Consider the following 16,571-nt stretch of genomic DNA (forward strand, 5'->3'; position numbering starts at 1 on the left):
CCGAAGCTGCTCTGTTCTTGAGGCGGGTTTTCTGATTGTCGTGAGCAGGTTTGCAAGCCAACTCGAGCACTCCGACGGCCGAAACTCTATAATCGCTGTTAGGTATACTGGTGCTCCGGCAGCAATCCGTTCGGCCTAGTTACCCTTGCGGAGCAATCAGTGAATGCGACCAACAGAGAACTGGAGACCTGCACGGTTCGAGTGAGACTTTGCCTTTCCCTTGACTTGTCCTCCTTTGTTACGTCCACGATGCCGATGCCGTACAACCACACGGGTTTACGGTTTGAAAGAAAATAAGATATTTTTTTGGGGTCCGCGTGTTTTATACTCTAGCGGTACACACTCACAGGATAGAGACAAATCGGCAGACTCAGCCAGAGGGGCGAGTCCAACGAGTCGAACGAATGAGCGTTAAAAGGGAGCGATGGCAAAAAACTACATTCATTACGATTTGTTCGCTCGTTGGATTCACATGCAGGCTAAAAAGGGTCCTTTTCAGGATCACAAAATTATCTTCAATCTAAAGAGTTTATTGTTTTGTTATCACTCGATATCCCCATCTTGTTCGGCTAAACCTTTCTGTTTAGCGATTGCATTTGCCACTCGCCTCAGCTTTCACAGTTGGAAAATTTCTTCCCATCCAGCTTGTGACATATTTTACAGTAAATTACATTCAATGCAACGTACCGAAGCGCCACTCAGTGTCGCAGGCGATTTTAACCTGTAATTGAACATTTGCGATGACAGTGGTACAGTGTCGACTTTCAATGTGCGGTCATAATTTGGATCTCTATGTTTACAAAAATGTCCAACTAAATAAGTCGCATTACATGTCCGTCCAATTAGCTAAATGTCGAACTAATTGTAAATTACTGTACTTTCAATCTGGAAACAATTTAAGAGTTGGTGAAAATTGAATAATCTTGAAAGTCCCCAACTATCAATAAGCTCAGAACTACTGCCAAATTCACATACTCATCAGATCCTGGCAAACAAATTATGAAAACATCAATTTGTGTTTTATTATTATTTTGGATAATGTTTTAGAACGCATTGAACTTTATTTCCTAAACTCTTTTTTGGAAGGTTTAATGGCCCTGAAAAGCGCATTGTTTTATGGAATGGTTCCAATTTAGAAAACTTAGTACTCGTGGTTTTGAAAAAAAAACCATTTCGAACGCCCTCGATGCCGCCTTGTTCTGGATTTGCCACCAAAGCAGATTGTAAAAAGAACCAACTTTTTTCTTCTGCTACCTGCTGCCGTTTTGCGATTGCGTTTGCCACTCGCCACTCGCTGCAACTGCCTGTTGTTGTCTTGATGTGTTCTGTTCTGAATGCGGTTTTTCTTATCGTCGCGAGCAGCTTTACCAGCCAACTCGATCACTTCGGCGGCCGAAACTATATAACGGCGGCTAGGTGGACTGGTGCACTGGTACTAACGCGCTCGGCCTAGCTACCCTTGCGGGGAACTCCATATCAACACGGTTCGAGCGGGATTTTGCCTTTCCCTTCACTTTTCCTCCTTTACCATGTCCAGACATGGGTGCTTGGGTTGGTTTGTTGATGTGTTGTGATGCGAACTGATGTGGTGTACGGTTTGAATGAGAATGATCGTTACGGCAGCGGAGCGGGGATTTTTAAGCTGACTGGCTGGCTCGAGAATTACGCATGTGTGAGACTGCGACCAATGTTTCGTTAATTTTTTTCTTTTTCCTTTCCAATCGTGCTTCATTCTATTTCGCTGCTGCTCTGGTTGCCCGTTTTGGTCGGTACGATTTGAGGAGCACAAAATGGACCAATCAAAAATGGGCACATAGTGAATTTTGAGAATGCTTGATATTTCACAATTATTCAATTATTTATCTCAAGAAAAATGAAATGTTATTCGTTATGATAGATGCGTAGATATATTTCCTATCAATTGATGCAAAAACCTTTGCGATCTATTGAGAAATGCTCGAGTTATAAGCGTTCCAAATCTTGCATTTTTTCCTACTTGTTCAGTGCCTAGATTTCCATTTCACCCCCTATTTCTTCCGGTTAGAGTAGTCCTAGAGTAGTCCTACGTCAAAACTTCGTTGCATGTTTAGACGAATCGATTGTACGAATTGCTGCACAACTGTATTTGGTTCACCGTTGTTAATCACAGCGGTAGCGGCAGCAATTCGACTGTTCTGATCACAAAGCGCCTTGCGTTGATTCTGCAGTTTTTTAAGGAGTAAAGCGTTCTGCATTATGGATTGGGTATGGAACTAAAGCTCACGTTGGAATGGATAACGCGGCTGTTGGGTTGGTTTGTGCTGTTGTTGCATTTGTGGTGGATCAGTTGCATTCTCAACGTTGTTTTTTTATGAGCATTCGGCGACTAATCGATTGGCGAGGCCTTGATTGAAGTATCTTCATCGAATCCACAAAGTTCGATTGTGCCCAGGCGAGAGGTATGTCCTGCCGACACCCATTATGACATATGTATCTTGGTGTCGTTGTTCATCTGCACTTATGAAGTTTTTCACAGTAACATGTTGGTTCCGGTTGCTGAACTCGTAATTGCGACGGAACCTTGCTGCAAATTTTTACACATAGAGTCATCTACTGCTACCGGACGGCGGTTGCATAGCAGGGATTTTTTTAATGCCAATAGCTTACTAGTCGTCGAATGGGGCGGATACACACGTGTTGCAAAAAAACTTCTCGTTTTGTCAACCAGAAAACAACTGATAGCATCCATTCAATAATAATGATCAACACTGGACATCCTGATTTATCCATGTTAGGTCTTCTATAATCTTGATTATATCATGTACGGCCGCTTCCTTCTTAGTTCCATCCACGTCGGTCTGCAATTTTCAACAGATTTGATTGTGTCAGTCAAATTTCCCTGTAATATTCGAAGAAATTCATAATTCATAATAATCGAGTGGTATTTGTGTGACCAGACAAATTGCATCGCTGACTATGCCAAATAGCACACAACCCGTTGTCGCCGTCGTTCGCTCACCAAAGTTTTGCATCACGAGCGAACCGTGGTGGAATACATTCAACATATCACCGAGATCGCATTGAGCAACCTTTGGTACTTGCTATCGTTCGTCGTCCGTTGCTGCGGCCCTTCAAATAAAAACAAAAACTGTTCGTATTATAAACAGAGCTACGGAAATCCTACTTAGCCATCTTTTAGGCAAACAAATAGATTGTTCTGTTATCCGCCCGAGGAAATCACTGTCATCCAATTTGGTTAATAGTCGCGAGCGATCTCCTCAAAATTACCTCCAGCGTGACAGATCGCATCAAATCACCCACCAAAATGAAGTCGCCTGTAAAAAAAACCATATACTCTATACTCTGAGGAATCCAAGTGATTGCATTAATTTTGTTTACCCTTGGTTTTACAATATATGCCAACACGTTATTGAAATGGTTACATTCAAGTCGCAAATTCTTATCATCAGTCCACTCATACAATCGTACAGTTGAATTGATGCTAGCTAATACACGACGGTTAAACTCAATGAGAGAATAGCACGCGCCCTTGATTCCCTTCTCGCTAACTTGAGTGAGGGCTCCATCCGCGTAGTGATAGATGATAATCCTTCTTACTTTGAGTTCCGGTTCCGCTTGATGTACCAGTGCTGTGCCGACGATGCAATAAGTATTCTAGTCGTTACCCAACTTCGCCGAAGTCAGTGATATAGTATACTCCGTTTGCATGAATTGATGTGCATGTAGCAACTCGAACGTATTCTGATCGATGATAAGTAGATTGTGAATTTCAACTTCTTTTTTTTTGTTTTTTTTTTCCAAAATATATATTTTTATAAAGGCTCATATGGCGTTAGCCTCACGGGGCCGGGAGTTCAATACAATTTTTCTTATTATCTATGTTAGTAATATGTAACCGATTACTCGCGGTTGGCTCGAGGTTAGTATTACAAGTGTTTTCGTAATTGGGATGTTGCTGTCTCCAATGCTCTGTACGTGTGCCCGACACGGGATACTTCCTATTGGGATGCAGCTGACCATTAATCAGCAACGCCCCCCTAGTCTGTACCTCATATCTAGCGTGGTGCGTCTTTCTCGACTCGAGGAATCCAGGATAGAATGGTCTCTAGCCGGCGCAATCATCAGTTCGTGTAGAGTTGTCATGAGCGGTACAACCTTTGGCTCTTGTTGAATGATCAGTGGACTGCACAACCTTTGGCCCGTGTGTCTGTAAAGAGTGTGTGTATGTATTGCCGCGACTAAGTAAAAGTTTATCGATCGGATAGGAGGGATATGAAACGGGGACACAACGAAGGAAACAATTTCAACTTCTTGACCAAACTCGGCACTACTGGCTCCTGGCTTAAGCAGTGCCATGTTGCTCGAGTAAGTTACATTTGTCGTCTGAGTTGACGCGCTCTGTCTCGAAGGAGTCAGACCACTCGAGTCCTGAAGATCCATTCGCACCGTTATAACACCAAACTATTGAGAAGCTTCCTGGTCCCATTTGTACCGTTCGAATGTGTAACTTTTGAATTTCATTAATTGTACCAAGAATAACTGAATATTCGGTTGCAAGAGCCTAACTGTCCTGATACGCTCCGGCATTAAGTGAGCACATATGATTTATTTCCTTCAGGTTGACATTTGAGAAAACCGCTGCCGAATGGTTCCGAACGGCTGGAGCTTTCGTTCAAGACTGAATGTGACAGTGCTGAGGGAAAAGAATGTTATTATTGTGAACATGTACAATAGGCCGTTTCATACCTCTTGTGCTCCGACTTGCCTGCTTCAATTTCGATATAATGAATGTCGCATGCAGTTACACACGCAAGCTGACATGAATTTCACGCGACTACACTAATGCACTTATCTTCCGGCGGATTCCATTCACATATCACCGATTCGTTGTCACATTGGATCAATCGTGCTGTTATGGAGTAACCTGAATAATTTGGCCATCGATATTCGCACAGTAAAATGTCTGCGGATCACTCAGAAAACCGGAAATTTTCGTTTTTTCCAGACAAAAACTGTACCCAATGTAGGAATCTCAAATGAAAACAAAACAGAAGTGAAAAAATAAAAAAACATCTTTCACCGATGTCGATAAAACAGTTTACCAAAATGAATCTAGTACACAGAAATACGGCCGTAATACCAGGTACAGACATACAGCTGTACTTGCGTTGTACGTGTACAGCGTTGTACAGGTACCATCGTACCATGACAGACATACTTTGGTTGTACATTGTACCGTATGTCAAACTGACAATCAGATATTTTTCCAATTTCCACCACATATTTCAATGAAAAAGGTTTTTATTTAGTGTCTAAACTATCAAACACAACAAAAAAGTTTCCAATCTGAGTTATTAACTTAAAAGAAAGTCAATGAAAAGAACGTTTATCAAGTGATTTGATTCTGCTTGTTCATGCTACCCACCACTAACCGTCTATGGCGCTGCGCACAGTACAACTGTAGCCATGTACAGCGGTAAAACAGGTCGGTACAGGTACAGCGATTGTACCGAGTTGCTTGCATGTCTCTAGCGCTGTACATGGTGACAGACATACAATTTTCGAAGTACAACGCAAGTACAGCTGTATGTCTGTCATAAGTATAAATGAGGATAGCTTTTTCTTTGACGACGTATCGTATCCGACGAATCAATATACGGATACGGCCGTAAATGAGAATAAGGCGGCGGTGACACTGGATGCAGAAAAGTGGTCGTACGAATTGTATGCAATAGTGAAGCTAAACAACCACATTGAGTTGTATTGGTGTGGTTACATTGCTTCCCCCTTGCTTCGTTCGTATTCGTCAGCTTCTATCGAACAAAATTGTTTGTTTCTATTCGTACAATCAAATTTTCGTGCGTACTCCTATCCAAAGTAACCTTAGCCTAAGGGTGTATATACGAACCTCCCACCTTATATATATGATGTCTCCCACCCTTTTAGAGACATCTTAACATTATGTTCAATTTTTAGAGCGTAAATCATCTGTCAATTTTTTCACTGTTTACATTTTCTTGCCACAAATCGTTGCCACTTTTTTCTCTCAAGTTCCACTTATCTTCTCTGGTTAAACCTTTCTCGGCTGCAAAATGTTTCTTCCATTCCAATTTCCGTAAACAAAATCCTCCAGCTGTCAAAGCACATCATGCCACCTAGCATTATTTACGGCAACTACTCATAATCAAGACGGGTCTATGGTACTAGGTGATGCCGTTTCGACACTAATTTGGTTAGGGGAGCGGTATATGAAAACAGTACGGAAAAAAGCAGAAGGGAAATTATTTGCTTGAAGCGTGAAAGAGACAGACTGATCAGGAGCGAGCTTCGGCACTAGCGTTTACAAACAAAACACAGTAGACTTCCAAGATGGCTGAAGAGTGGTTTTAGCAAGTTAGCCCACCTTAGGATATACTTCTAGGCGCCTTGCTCATAATATTAAATTAAATTGGCCACCTAGGCACACAAGACTGAATCAAACACTGAAAAAAATATTATTGATGTTTGAAAAATAAATCATTTCTTCCTGAGTGTATGACAATTGTCCCAATTTAACGAACGTTAGATTGGTCTTGTATGAAAAACATTAGCATTATTGTATCTATCTATCTTTATATAAATTTTTTTTTGTTCGTTTGTGTATGGTTCAAAAACTCGCAAATGTGACAGGGTAAAGCTAGTTGTACATATATTTGTTACGGGTGCAAATGTAATTAGTAAAAATACAGGGGCTTCATCGATAAGGAGGCAACATAAAGGTTACATAAAGGACATACAGGTTCAGTGATACTATGAAGTGTAATTCTTGATGCTAAGTTTAGACGCCATATTCTATCAACAACATTTCATTTCGTTCGACAACTCGCAAGTAGATCGGACAAGTTTTCGAAACGATCCAACAAAGGTGTTTTTTTCCACATTGAATTAGACTGTGTTTTTTTTCATCGGTTGCGCTTGCGAGTAGAGCGAAGCTCAAAGTGGTGCGCGACCGAGACGCTGAGGATACAATTCAGACAGATTCATCACACACGCCACACAGCAACGGCAAGTATAAGTTTATTTTTCTTTTGTCCTCCCATCATTCCTTCTACCATCTGTGCTCGATTTACACCATTGTTCATCTGTGTGTTAACCAAATCGGCAAACGTTGGAATTAGGGGTGTCTATTTTTCCTTGGTTTCATTACCGTTGAAATTTTATTGGAACTTATTTTCATTTTATAATTTATATAAATAAAATAAATTGATATAAATATTATCCCCAGCATAACCTTAAAATATATTTTTTTACTTATTCATTTTGATAATCATTATATTCTGTTCATATCGAACAGTTGGCCGATTTTTCTGATATGGCTGAGGGCGGAAAGGACCCCCCGTTGACACAATTGAATATTTCTGATACCGAACCTCCTCCTGAAGAGCAGGAGGATGAAGCAGAAATTGAGGTAGAAAATTCTGTTTACGAAGTTGATAGTTCCGAAGATGAGGAAATCGACGAGAAACAGGATTTTTCGTCCTAAAGAATACCCTGAAGGCTCCAAAGGCCCATTCATTGTGTACTCTAGACGAAAATCCAAACCTCTCAATGTCATTCGCATCTCGAAGGAACTAACTAAAAAATTTTCTGACGTTACCGAGATTACACGGATGGGGCCAGACAAACTACGAGTTGTCGTCTCAAGCAGGACCCAAGCGAACAAAATAACGCGCTGCGACCTCTTTGCGATTGAGTATCGTGTATACGTACCCTGTTGCAACGTTGAAATAGACGGCGTAATAACCGAAAAGGGTTTGACCCGAAAAGAGATAATCGATGGTGTCGGTCGCTTCAAGAACTCCACACTAAAAACTGTGAGGATTCTTGCATGCGATCGACTGAAATCTGTGTCATATAAAAATGACAAAAGAATTCTCAATCGGACAAACTCTTTTCGTGTGACTTTTGAGGGTTCCGCCCTTCCAAATTACGTTGCAATAGGGGCACTTCGTTTACCTGTTCGGTTGTTTGTACCCCGGGTAATGAAATGCAACAAATGTATGCAACTCGGTCACACGGCCGCCTATTGTTGCAATAAAAAACGTTGCGCAGATTGTGGAGAGAGCCATGATGAGAATCCTTGCGCGTAAGAGCACAAGTGTCTTCATTGCGGCGGGACTCCTCATGATTTTACTCAATGCCCGGTGTACATACAACGAGGGGAAAAACTCAAGCGTTCCTTAAAGGAATGTTCCAAGCGGACTTTTGCAGAAATGCTTAAGAGTTCCGTGCCAACGACACAGGACAATCCCTACTCCATTCTGCAGAACGACGAGCCTGTTGCTGACGCTCCCAATGCCGGATGTTCCGGTACATCGCAGGGTGCCATCAGGAAAAGAAAAATTACTTCTTTTCCATCACTCCCCAGAAAGAATACCGAAACTTCCCAAGTTGGAATGAAGCCTCGAACTGAACGTGCTGAGAATAGGCCGAAGCAAGTACCTCCCAGTTTACGTGGTCATGCTACCAACCAGGGGTCCTCAGCACTTCCCGGAACAACAACGAACACGTCTGTTCCATTTTCGCGGTCGAAGCAACAGCCACTACCTGGCCTGCTTGCGCTTTCAGACCTTGTGGATAACATTTTAAATGCTTTAAATATAAATGATCCTCTTAAAAGCATAGTATTATGTTTGCTTCCGGTTGTGAGAACATTTTTGAAAGAAAAATGTGGCTTTTTAGCAGCGTTCATTTCCCTCGATGTCTAATTCAGCGCAAGAGGTCAGGGATTTGACCACTGTCATACAGTGGAATTGCTGAAGCATCATCCCTAAACTAGACCAATTTAAATTTTTAGTTCACAGTTCTAACTGTGATGTATTTTCTCTCTGTGAAACATGGCTTTGTTCAGCCGACGAGCTGAATTTTCACGATTTCAACATTATTCGCCTCGATCGTAACGACTCGTTTGGTGGCGTACTATTGGGGATCAAAAAACGTCACTCCTTCTATAGAGTCACTATCCCATCGATTACAGGCATTGAAGTTGTCGCTTGCCAGATACAAATCAATGGCAAAGAACTCTGCATTGCTTCGATATATATTCCTCCCAGGACTACGATAGGCCGCCATCAGTTCTTTGATATTATCGAGGCATTGCCGGAGCCGCGGTTAATCTTAGGTGACTTCAACTTCCATGGAACAGCATGGGGGTCACTCTACGATGACAACCGAGCCACGTTGATTTATGATCTGTGCGACAACTTCAACATGACAGTTTTAAATACTGGGGAAGCAACTAGGATAGCCAACCCTCCTGCAAGGGCAAGCATGCTAGACATATCTCTCTGCTCTTCTTCATTATCCCTGGATTGCACATGGAAGGTAATCCAAGATCCCCACGGTAGTGATCACCTACCAATAATTTTATCGATCGCCAATGAATCAAAATCTAGTGAGTCAGTCGATGTTGCGTATGACCTCACGAAGAATATTGACTGGAGAAAATTTGCGGAATTAATATCTGAAGCAATCATTTCGATGCATGAACTTCCTCCCCTTGAAGAGTATAACTTTATATCAAGTTTAATTTACGAAAGCGCACTTCAAGCTCAAAAGAAACGTGTACCGGCTACCACTTTCCGACGTCGTCCTCCATCACTTTGGTGGGACAGGGAGTGTTCAAAGGTCTACCTTGAAAAATCATCCGCTTTCAAAAAATTCAGGAAAACTGGATTAGTGGAATGGTTTCGAAAGTACCAAGCTCTAGAAGCCAAACTAAAAGGTCTGATTAAAGCAAAAAAGCGTGGATATTGGCGGAAATTCGTCAATGGTTTGTCAAGGGAGAGCGCTATGAGTACTCTTTGGAATACGGCTAGGAGAATGCGTGGCTGGAACCATACCAATGAAAGTGAGGAATACTCTGACCGTTGGATTTTCAAATTTGCAAGGAAGGTTTGTCCCGATTCTGTTCCTGCACAGAGCGTCGTACGCGATATTCCGCTCGAATGCGATTATGAGAATTTTTCGATGGTAGAATTCTCAATTGCCCTCCTCTCATGTAACAATTCAGCTCCGGGGTCGGACAAGATTAAATTCAACATTTTGAAGAATCTTCCCGACTTGGCAAAACAGCGTTTGCTGAACTTGTTTAACAAGTTTCTGGAGCTGAATATTGTCCCGCATGACTGGAGACAAGTGAGAGTGATAGCCATACGGAAACCCAACAAGCCGGCTTGCGATCACAACTCGTATAGGCCGATTGCAATGTTATCCTGTATTCGCAAATTGTTAGAGAAAATGATTCTACTTCGTTTGGACAAGTGGGTCGAAACGAACAATTTGCTGTCAAATACGCAGTTTGGCTTCCGCCGAGGTAAAGGGACGAATGATTGTCTCGCGCTGCTATCTTCTGAAATCCAAATCGCATTTGCTCGCAAAGAACAAATGGCTTCTATTTTCCTGGATATCAAAGGTGCATTTGATTCAGTTTCCATGGAAATTCTCTCAGAGAAGCTTCATAATCGTGGACTTTCACCAATTCTGAATAATTTCCTGTACAATTTACTGTCAGAAAAGCACATGAATTTCTCTCATGGCAACTCAAAATCTTCTCGTTGCAGTTTTATGGGCCTACCGCAAGGCTCCTGCCTAAGCCCCCTCTTGTACAGTTTTTACGTCAATGATATGGATGATTGTCTAACTAGAGACTGCACGCTGAGACAACTTGCAGACGATGGAGTTATTTCCATCACGGGTACTAATCCCGTCGCTCTGCAAAAGTCGTTGCAAGATACCATGAACAATCTGTTCACGTGGGCCCTCAAGCTGGGTATCGAATTCTCTACGGAGAAAACTGAAATGGTCGTTTTTTCTAGGAAGAACCTGTACCTGGGGGAGACACACAAACAGAAATGCCAGCAAAGAATCAATTTTCTCCAAACAATAACCGGAACATGGTGGGGTGCCCATCCAGGAGACCTCATTCAGTTGTACAAAACAACGATATTGTCAGTGTTAGAATATGGCAGTTTTTGCTTGCGATCAGCTGCCAGGATTCATATTCTCAAGCTGGAGAGGATACAATATCGTTGCTTGCGTATAGCCATGGGGTGTTTGCATTCGACACATACGATGAGTCTCGAAGTTTTGGCAGGAGTACCCCCGCTTACTCTTCGGTTCACAGAATTATCCTACAGATTTCTCATCCGTTGCAAGATCATGAATCCATTGGTGATTGATAACTTCGAAAATCTACTACAACTGACTCCTCAGTCAAGTTTTATGTCTTTATACCATGAGTACCTACCCACGACGTGCACCCTTTACCAGGCATCTCCAACCAAGTTTGCTTCCCATACTTTTGCAATTCCTCTGTCATTTTTGATCTGTCCATGCGACAAAAAATCCATGGAATACCAGATCACCTACGCTCCAATGTTATTCCGTCGATATTTTCGGAAAAATATGGGAAAGTTGGATCTGATAAAATGTTCTTTACTGACGGTTCATACATAAACGGGTCCACTGGCTTCGGCATCTTCAATGAAAATTCCAGTGCCTCTTTCAAACTCAAAGATCCTTGTTCCGTGTATGTCGCAGAAATGGGTGCGATATACTATGCTCTAGGGATCATTGAAACACTGCCCATCGACCATTATTTTATTTTTTCAGACAGTCTCAGCTCAATAGAGGCAATCCGCTCAATGAAAGTTGATAAACGCTCATCTTATTTCCTAACAAGAATAAGACATCTATTGAGTGTTTTGGTCGAAAAATTATTCAAGATTACCTTCCGGGGAATGAGAAAGCGGACTCGCTAGCTAAGGTGGGCGCTTCAGAAGGCACACTTTTTGAAAGGCAAATTGCCTATAATGAATATTTTCACATTCCTCGTCAGGACACACTCGTTAGTTGGCAGCGTATGTGGAGTGAAGATGAGTTCGGTCGTTGGTTACACACGATTATCCCTAAGGTTTCGACGAGTGCTTGGTTTAAGGGATTGAATGTAGGTCGTGATTTCATTCGCGTGATATCTCGGCTCATGTCCAATCACTACAACCTAAACGCGCATCTCTATCGCATTGGGCTCGCAGCAAACAATCTTTGTGATTGTGGCGATGGCTACCACGACATCGAGCATATTGTCTGGTCGTGTATCCGGTTCCATGCTGCTCGCTCTCAGCTCTCTAGAGCACTGAGAGCAAAAGGCAGACAATCGGATATCCCCGTCCGGGATATCTTAGGTAGCCGTGATCCTGATCTTCTGCTTCATCTATACCTGTTCCTCAGAAACGCCGATGTCAACGTTTAATGATGTTTCCTTCGTTGTGTCCCCGTTTTATATCCCTCCTATCCGATCGATAAACTTTTACTTAGTCGCGGCAATACATACACACACTCTTTACAGATACACGGGCCAAAGGTTGTGCAGTTCACTGATGATTCAACAAGAGCCAAAGGTTGTACCGCTCATGACAACTCTACACGAGCTGATGATTGCGCCGGTTAGTGACCATTCTATCCTGGATTCCTCGAGTCGAGAAGACGCACCACGCTAGATATGGGGTACATACTAGGGGGGCATTGCTGATTAATGGTCAGCTGCATCCAAATAGGAAGTATCCCGTGTCGGGCACACGTACAGAGCATTGGAGACAGCAACATCCCAATTACGAGAACACTTGTAATACTAACCTCGAGCCGACCGCGAGTAATCGGTTACATATTACTAACATAGATAATAAAAAAAACTGTTAAAATATTGAACTCCCGCCCCGTCAGGCTAACGCCATAGGAGCCTTGATAAAAATATATATTTTGGGAAAAAAAAACAACAAATAAAAAAAAAAAAAAACCAGAAAAAAACCTAACTGTTGACAATGAACTCAAAACTGATAATTATTTCAATTTTGCATTAATTCCCATGAGTGCTGAGTGAATGTTAACTGGTTGAAAATTGAAAACGATGCATTTTAAATAAGAACTGCTATTTTTTTTCTGGAGAAGAGGGAGAATGTAAGGTGTACATGAGGCTTGACATAATTGATATCATTCCCCCTCTGTTAGCTGTTTGACGATGTATTCGGGAACACTGCTCGAAGCAACGTTTGTTGACATCCGTTGTATTGGGGCCCAGTTTCGCCACCAGAACAAGTGAGGTAAGCCATACCGAGCCATCGTCTCCCTGTGCATGGTGAACCTTGTTAAATAGGAGATAACCACCAGATACTCTTCCGGGTCATTACGATATTCACAGTATATTATCATTACGATCTATAAAATTTATCTGATGAATAATTTTCACTGCAAAACATGCATAGTCGATTTTTCATTTTGACGTAGGATTACGTCTTTCGGGAACATATTGGGGTACAAATTGAAAATCGAAAATCGAGCACATCGTGAAAATTGTCCAATTTCAAACGCTTATTACTCAGTCGTTTCATGATGGATTGATGATTTTTTTGCGTCAATCGATTTCGGCACTCCATAACAATTTTTTATATTGATGAAAATAATGTATGTCATGAAACTAACTATCGAACAATTGAAAAATCTCAACCCCTTTCCTATCGGAAATACTCTCTTTTGATTGGTCGAAATTGACGACACATGCGTCGGTTCCCTATCAGAGACATTAAAACCAAGCAACCTGGAGGAAATCGGCATTGAAAATACATAAAAGAAGGGGGAGCTTCTGCTCCCACCGAAATATGTTCCCTAACAGAGACATCTAAACCAAGGTGCCTGGGGGAAAACAACATTGCAAATACATGAAAGTAGGGGGAGCTTTTGTTCCCACCGAAAAGTGTTCCCTAACAGAGATATTAAAACCAAGGTACCCGGGTGAACTCGGCATGGCAAATATATGCAAGTCGGGGACATTTTTATATTGCATGTAAGATGAGTGATACGAGGTGTGTTCCCGCCCGAGAACGGGTCGTTCGTTTTAAGCTGTCTGTTTTGTTGTGTTCATTTTCACCCAAGGGAAGTTTATACTACGAGAAAAATTAAAGTCTATATTAAAGTAACAAGTTTTAACTGATGAGAAAAATTGATAATTGTGTACGGTATTGGTAATTATCTTATACAGTGTGGATTCGATTATATACGAAAAAAAAGTTTTTTTATTCGTTTTTTATGCATATATTTTTGGTTTATTGAAAATGAAAGAAGAATTTAATTTTTGATTAATCCCCCTAAAGCCAGAAAACACCTTTTTCACATGAATATTTTTTCCCCAGAATCTCTCAGGAGATGATAGATGATCATATTTGATGAAAAGATCCTTCTACGTGTATGTTCGAATTTCAACAATGACTGAGCTATAGAACATTTTGTTTTGTTTCGGACTCTGTTGCCTTAAACTGGCTCTACACTGAAAAGTACTAGACGTAAGCCAATTCTGTCGCCTTCATTTGAAAGATGAGTAAATTTAGTACAGAATATAGTAGTGGAACATCTGAATTAGTGAGATTAAGTAACATTTTGGAAGTGAAAATTGAAAAGTTAGTAATTTTCATCATATCTCGTTCCACTTCGGCATCTGATACACACCATCCAGAACTGTTTACCATCCTTCTATCATCATCACTCGGTAAACAGTTGTAGAGTGAACAAACAATACCGAACAACCAAACAAAACGGAGTTTACCTATGTAATTTTTCCAACATATCCAAAATTAACAGATAGCTTAACGGAATCCTACGTCAACTATTCGGTCGTGTCTCGGACACAACCCTCCTGTGCCTTTTTTCTATTTAGCTTTAATATTTTCCAAAGTATTTTATCATTCTAATTTGGGTGGAGACAATCTCAACGATATATAGACGACGCAGATCTGATCAGTCGTTCTCCTGTGATGATATGTTATACGTACGTGGGATAAACCTTGTTTTATAAATAAAGATAAAAGATTTTTTGGGTCAATAAACTTATTTATTTCAATCTGTTAAAATATAATTCAATCCTAATGTACCACTGGTTTCTGGATCCCACCGCTGTCACCACTTGTAGCACTGGTTTTGTCACCTGTCATTAAAAAGACAAACGCAGTATAATATTATCCAGCATACTAAGCATACTACCACTGGCCCGACTGGCTCAGTACTTTTTTAATTCATCTTATGTTTACAATGACAATTTCTTATTTACTAACTTAATTTTTCGGGTCGCGCTAGAATCGTACGCACACGTTTCCGTGGTGCTGACTCTGTGCGAACCCCTGTTGTATAACCAAACCGCTATGTTGAACAATCACAATTTCTTATTTACTAACATAAAATTTTTCCGGTCGCGCTAGAATCGTTCGCACAGGGTTTCCGTGATGCTGACTCTGCGCGAACCCCTGTTGTACAATCAAAACCGCTATGTTGAACTTGCCCCTGGAAATTTGACGAATAAACAAAACTAAAGTGGGGCCGGTTCGACATAAGCGGGACTTATAAATTAAATAAGGGCGCTACATCTCCCCCTACTCAATGAGTTTTAGGGGAAACTTGAAGAGTTTTCAACAACAACAAAACAACAAAAAAAAATATTGGCTTACTGTTTACATCACTTTTTTTTTCCTTTTAATTAAAACATTTGTTAAAACAGGAATATAGGAATTTATGGTTCTTTATATCAATTCATACAGTCGTTCCTCTCGTTCCTCAGCTGCTCCCGTCTTCCGTTGTGACTCATCAATTGGTTGGTCTCTGATACTAGGTGTGGGTTGCTGCTTGTCTTCTTCCGCGTTGCGCAGTCTCATCCTTCTTTCTCCACCAGATACGTGTATTTGCGGTCCTTCCCTGAACATTCCAACGGCCCAATAGTTCAACCGACTCATAAAGTTTTATTTGATTTTATTCTCGGTTGTAGTGTTTGCGTTCATTTTATTCCATGTCACCATTTTTGCCCCATTGGGTTGCATCCTTTCCTTCTCCAGCTTTTTCTTCAATCATACTGAAGTTTAGGTATATCGGCAGCAATCTTAACTTTCAATATAATGTTATGTCATCTCTTCTAGTTCAACTTCGATCCTCATTTTAGTATCATGTGAATCGTTATGGAGGTAGTTGTAGTCTTATTGCGTCAACCTTTGCATTACCGAATGCTTATTGTTGTTTTCTTCTCCATCATCTTACAGTACCCGACACCTTCGATCATTGACCTTCCGCATGACTCGTCGTCCTCTTCCTTCCTGTGACTATCCGGCTGGGATGCCGAATCACTTCTCCCCTTTTCAGCGGTATGCTGAGTTTTGACCTTGACTCGCTAGTTTGGGTATTCCTCTTATATTCTTTTTTTTTCTAAAATGATATATTTGAATAGAATGTTCTCTTCCACACATGACCCTTGTAAATTAGATCTGAGTTTAATCTTTTTTTTGGCAGACTTATCTCACTTCTTAACTAGGCGAACCTAGCCAGAATTTTCACCTGCCCCCGGGCTTCTGAATGCCAAAGGGGGACTAGGCTCTGCGGAATGCACGTATCTGCATGCTCGTGCTGTTTTAGTCCTAACCGAGGAATTGTCGGACAATCGCGCAGGTGCTAAGGATGACCGACTTTTGGATGCCGGCCAATTCCTTCTCGATGTTCAACAC

At 41.3% G+C, this 16,571-nt stretch overlaps 1 pseudogene; it reads right to left on the reverse strand.

Annotated features, from left to right (window-relative positions):
* Nucleotides 1-2,756: 2,756 nt before the first annotated feature.
* On the reverse strand, nucleotides 2,757-15,734 carry LOC129766343 (DNA damage-binding protein 1-like; annotated as a pseudogene).
* Nucleotides 15,735-16,571: the final 837 nt, after the last annotated feature.

The sequence above is a fragment of the Toxorhynchites rutilus genome, chromosome 2 (assembly GCF_029784135.1).
Source record: "Toxorhynchites rutilus septentrionalis strain SRP chromosome 2, ASM2978413v1, whole genome shotgun sequence".
NCBI classification, from domain to species: domain Eukaryota; kingdom Metazoa; phylum Arthropoda; class Insecta; order Diptera; family Culicidae; genus Toxorhynchites; species Toxorhynchites rutilus.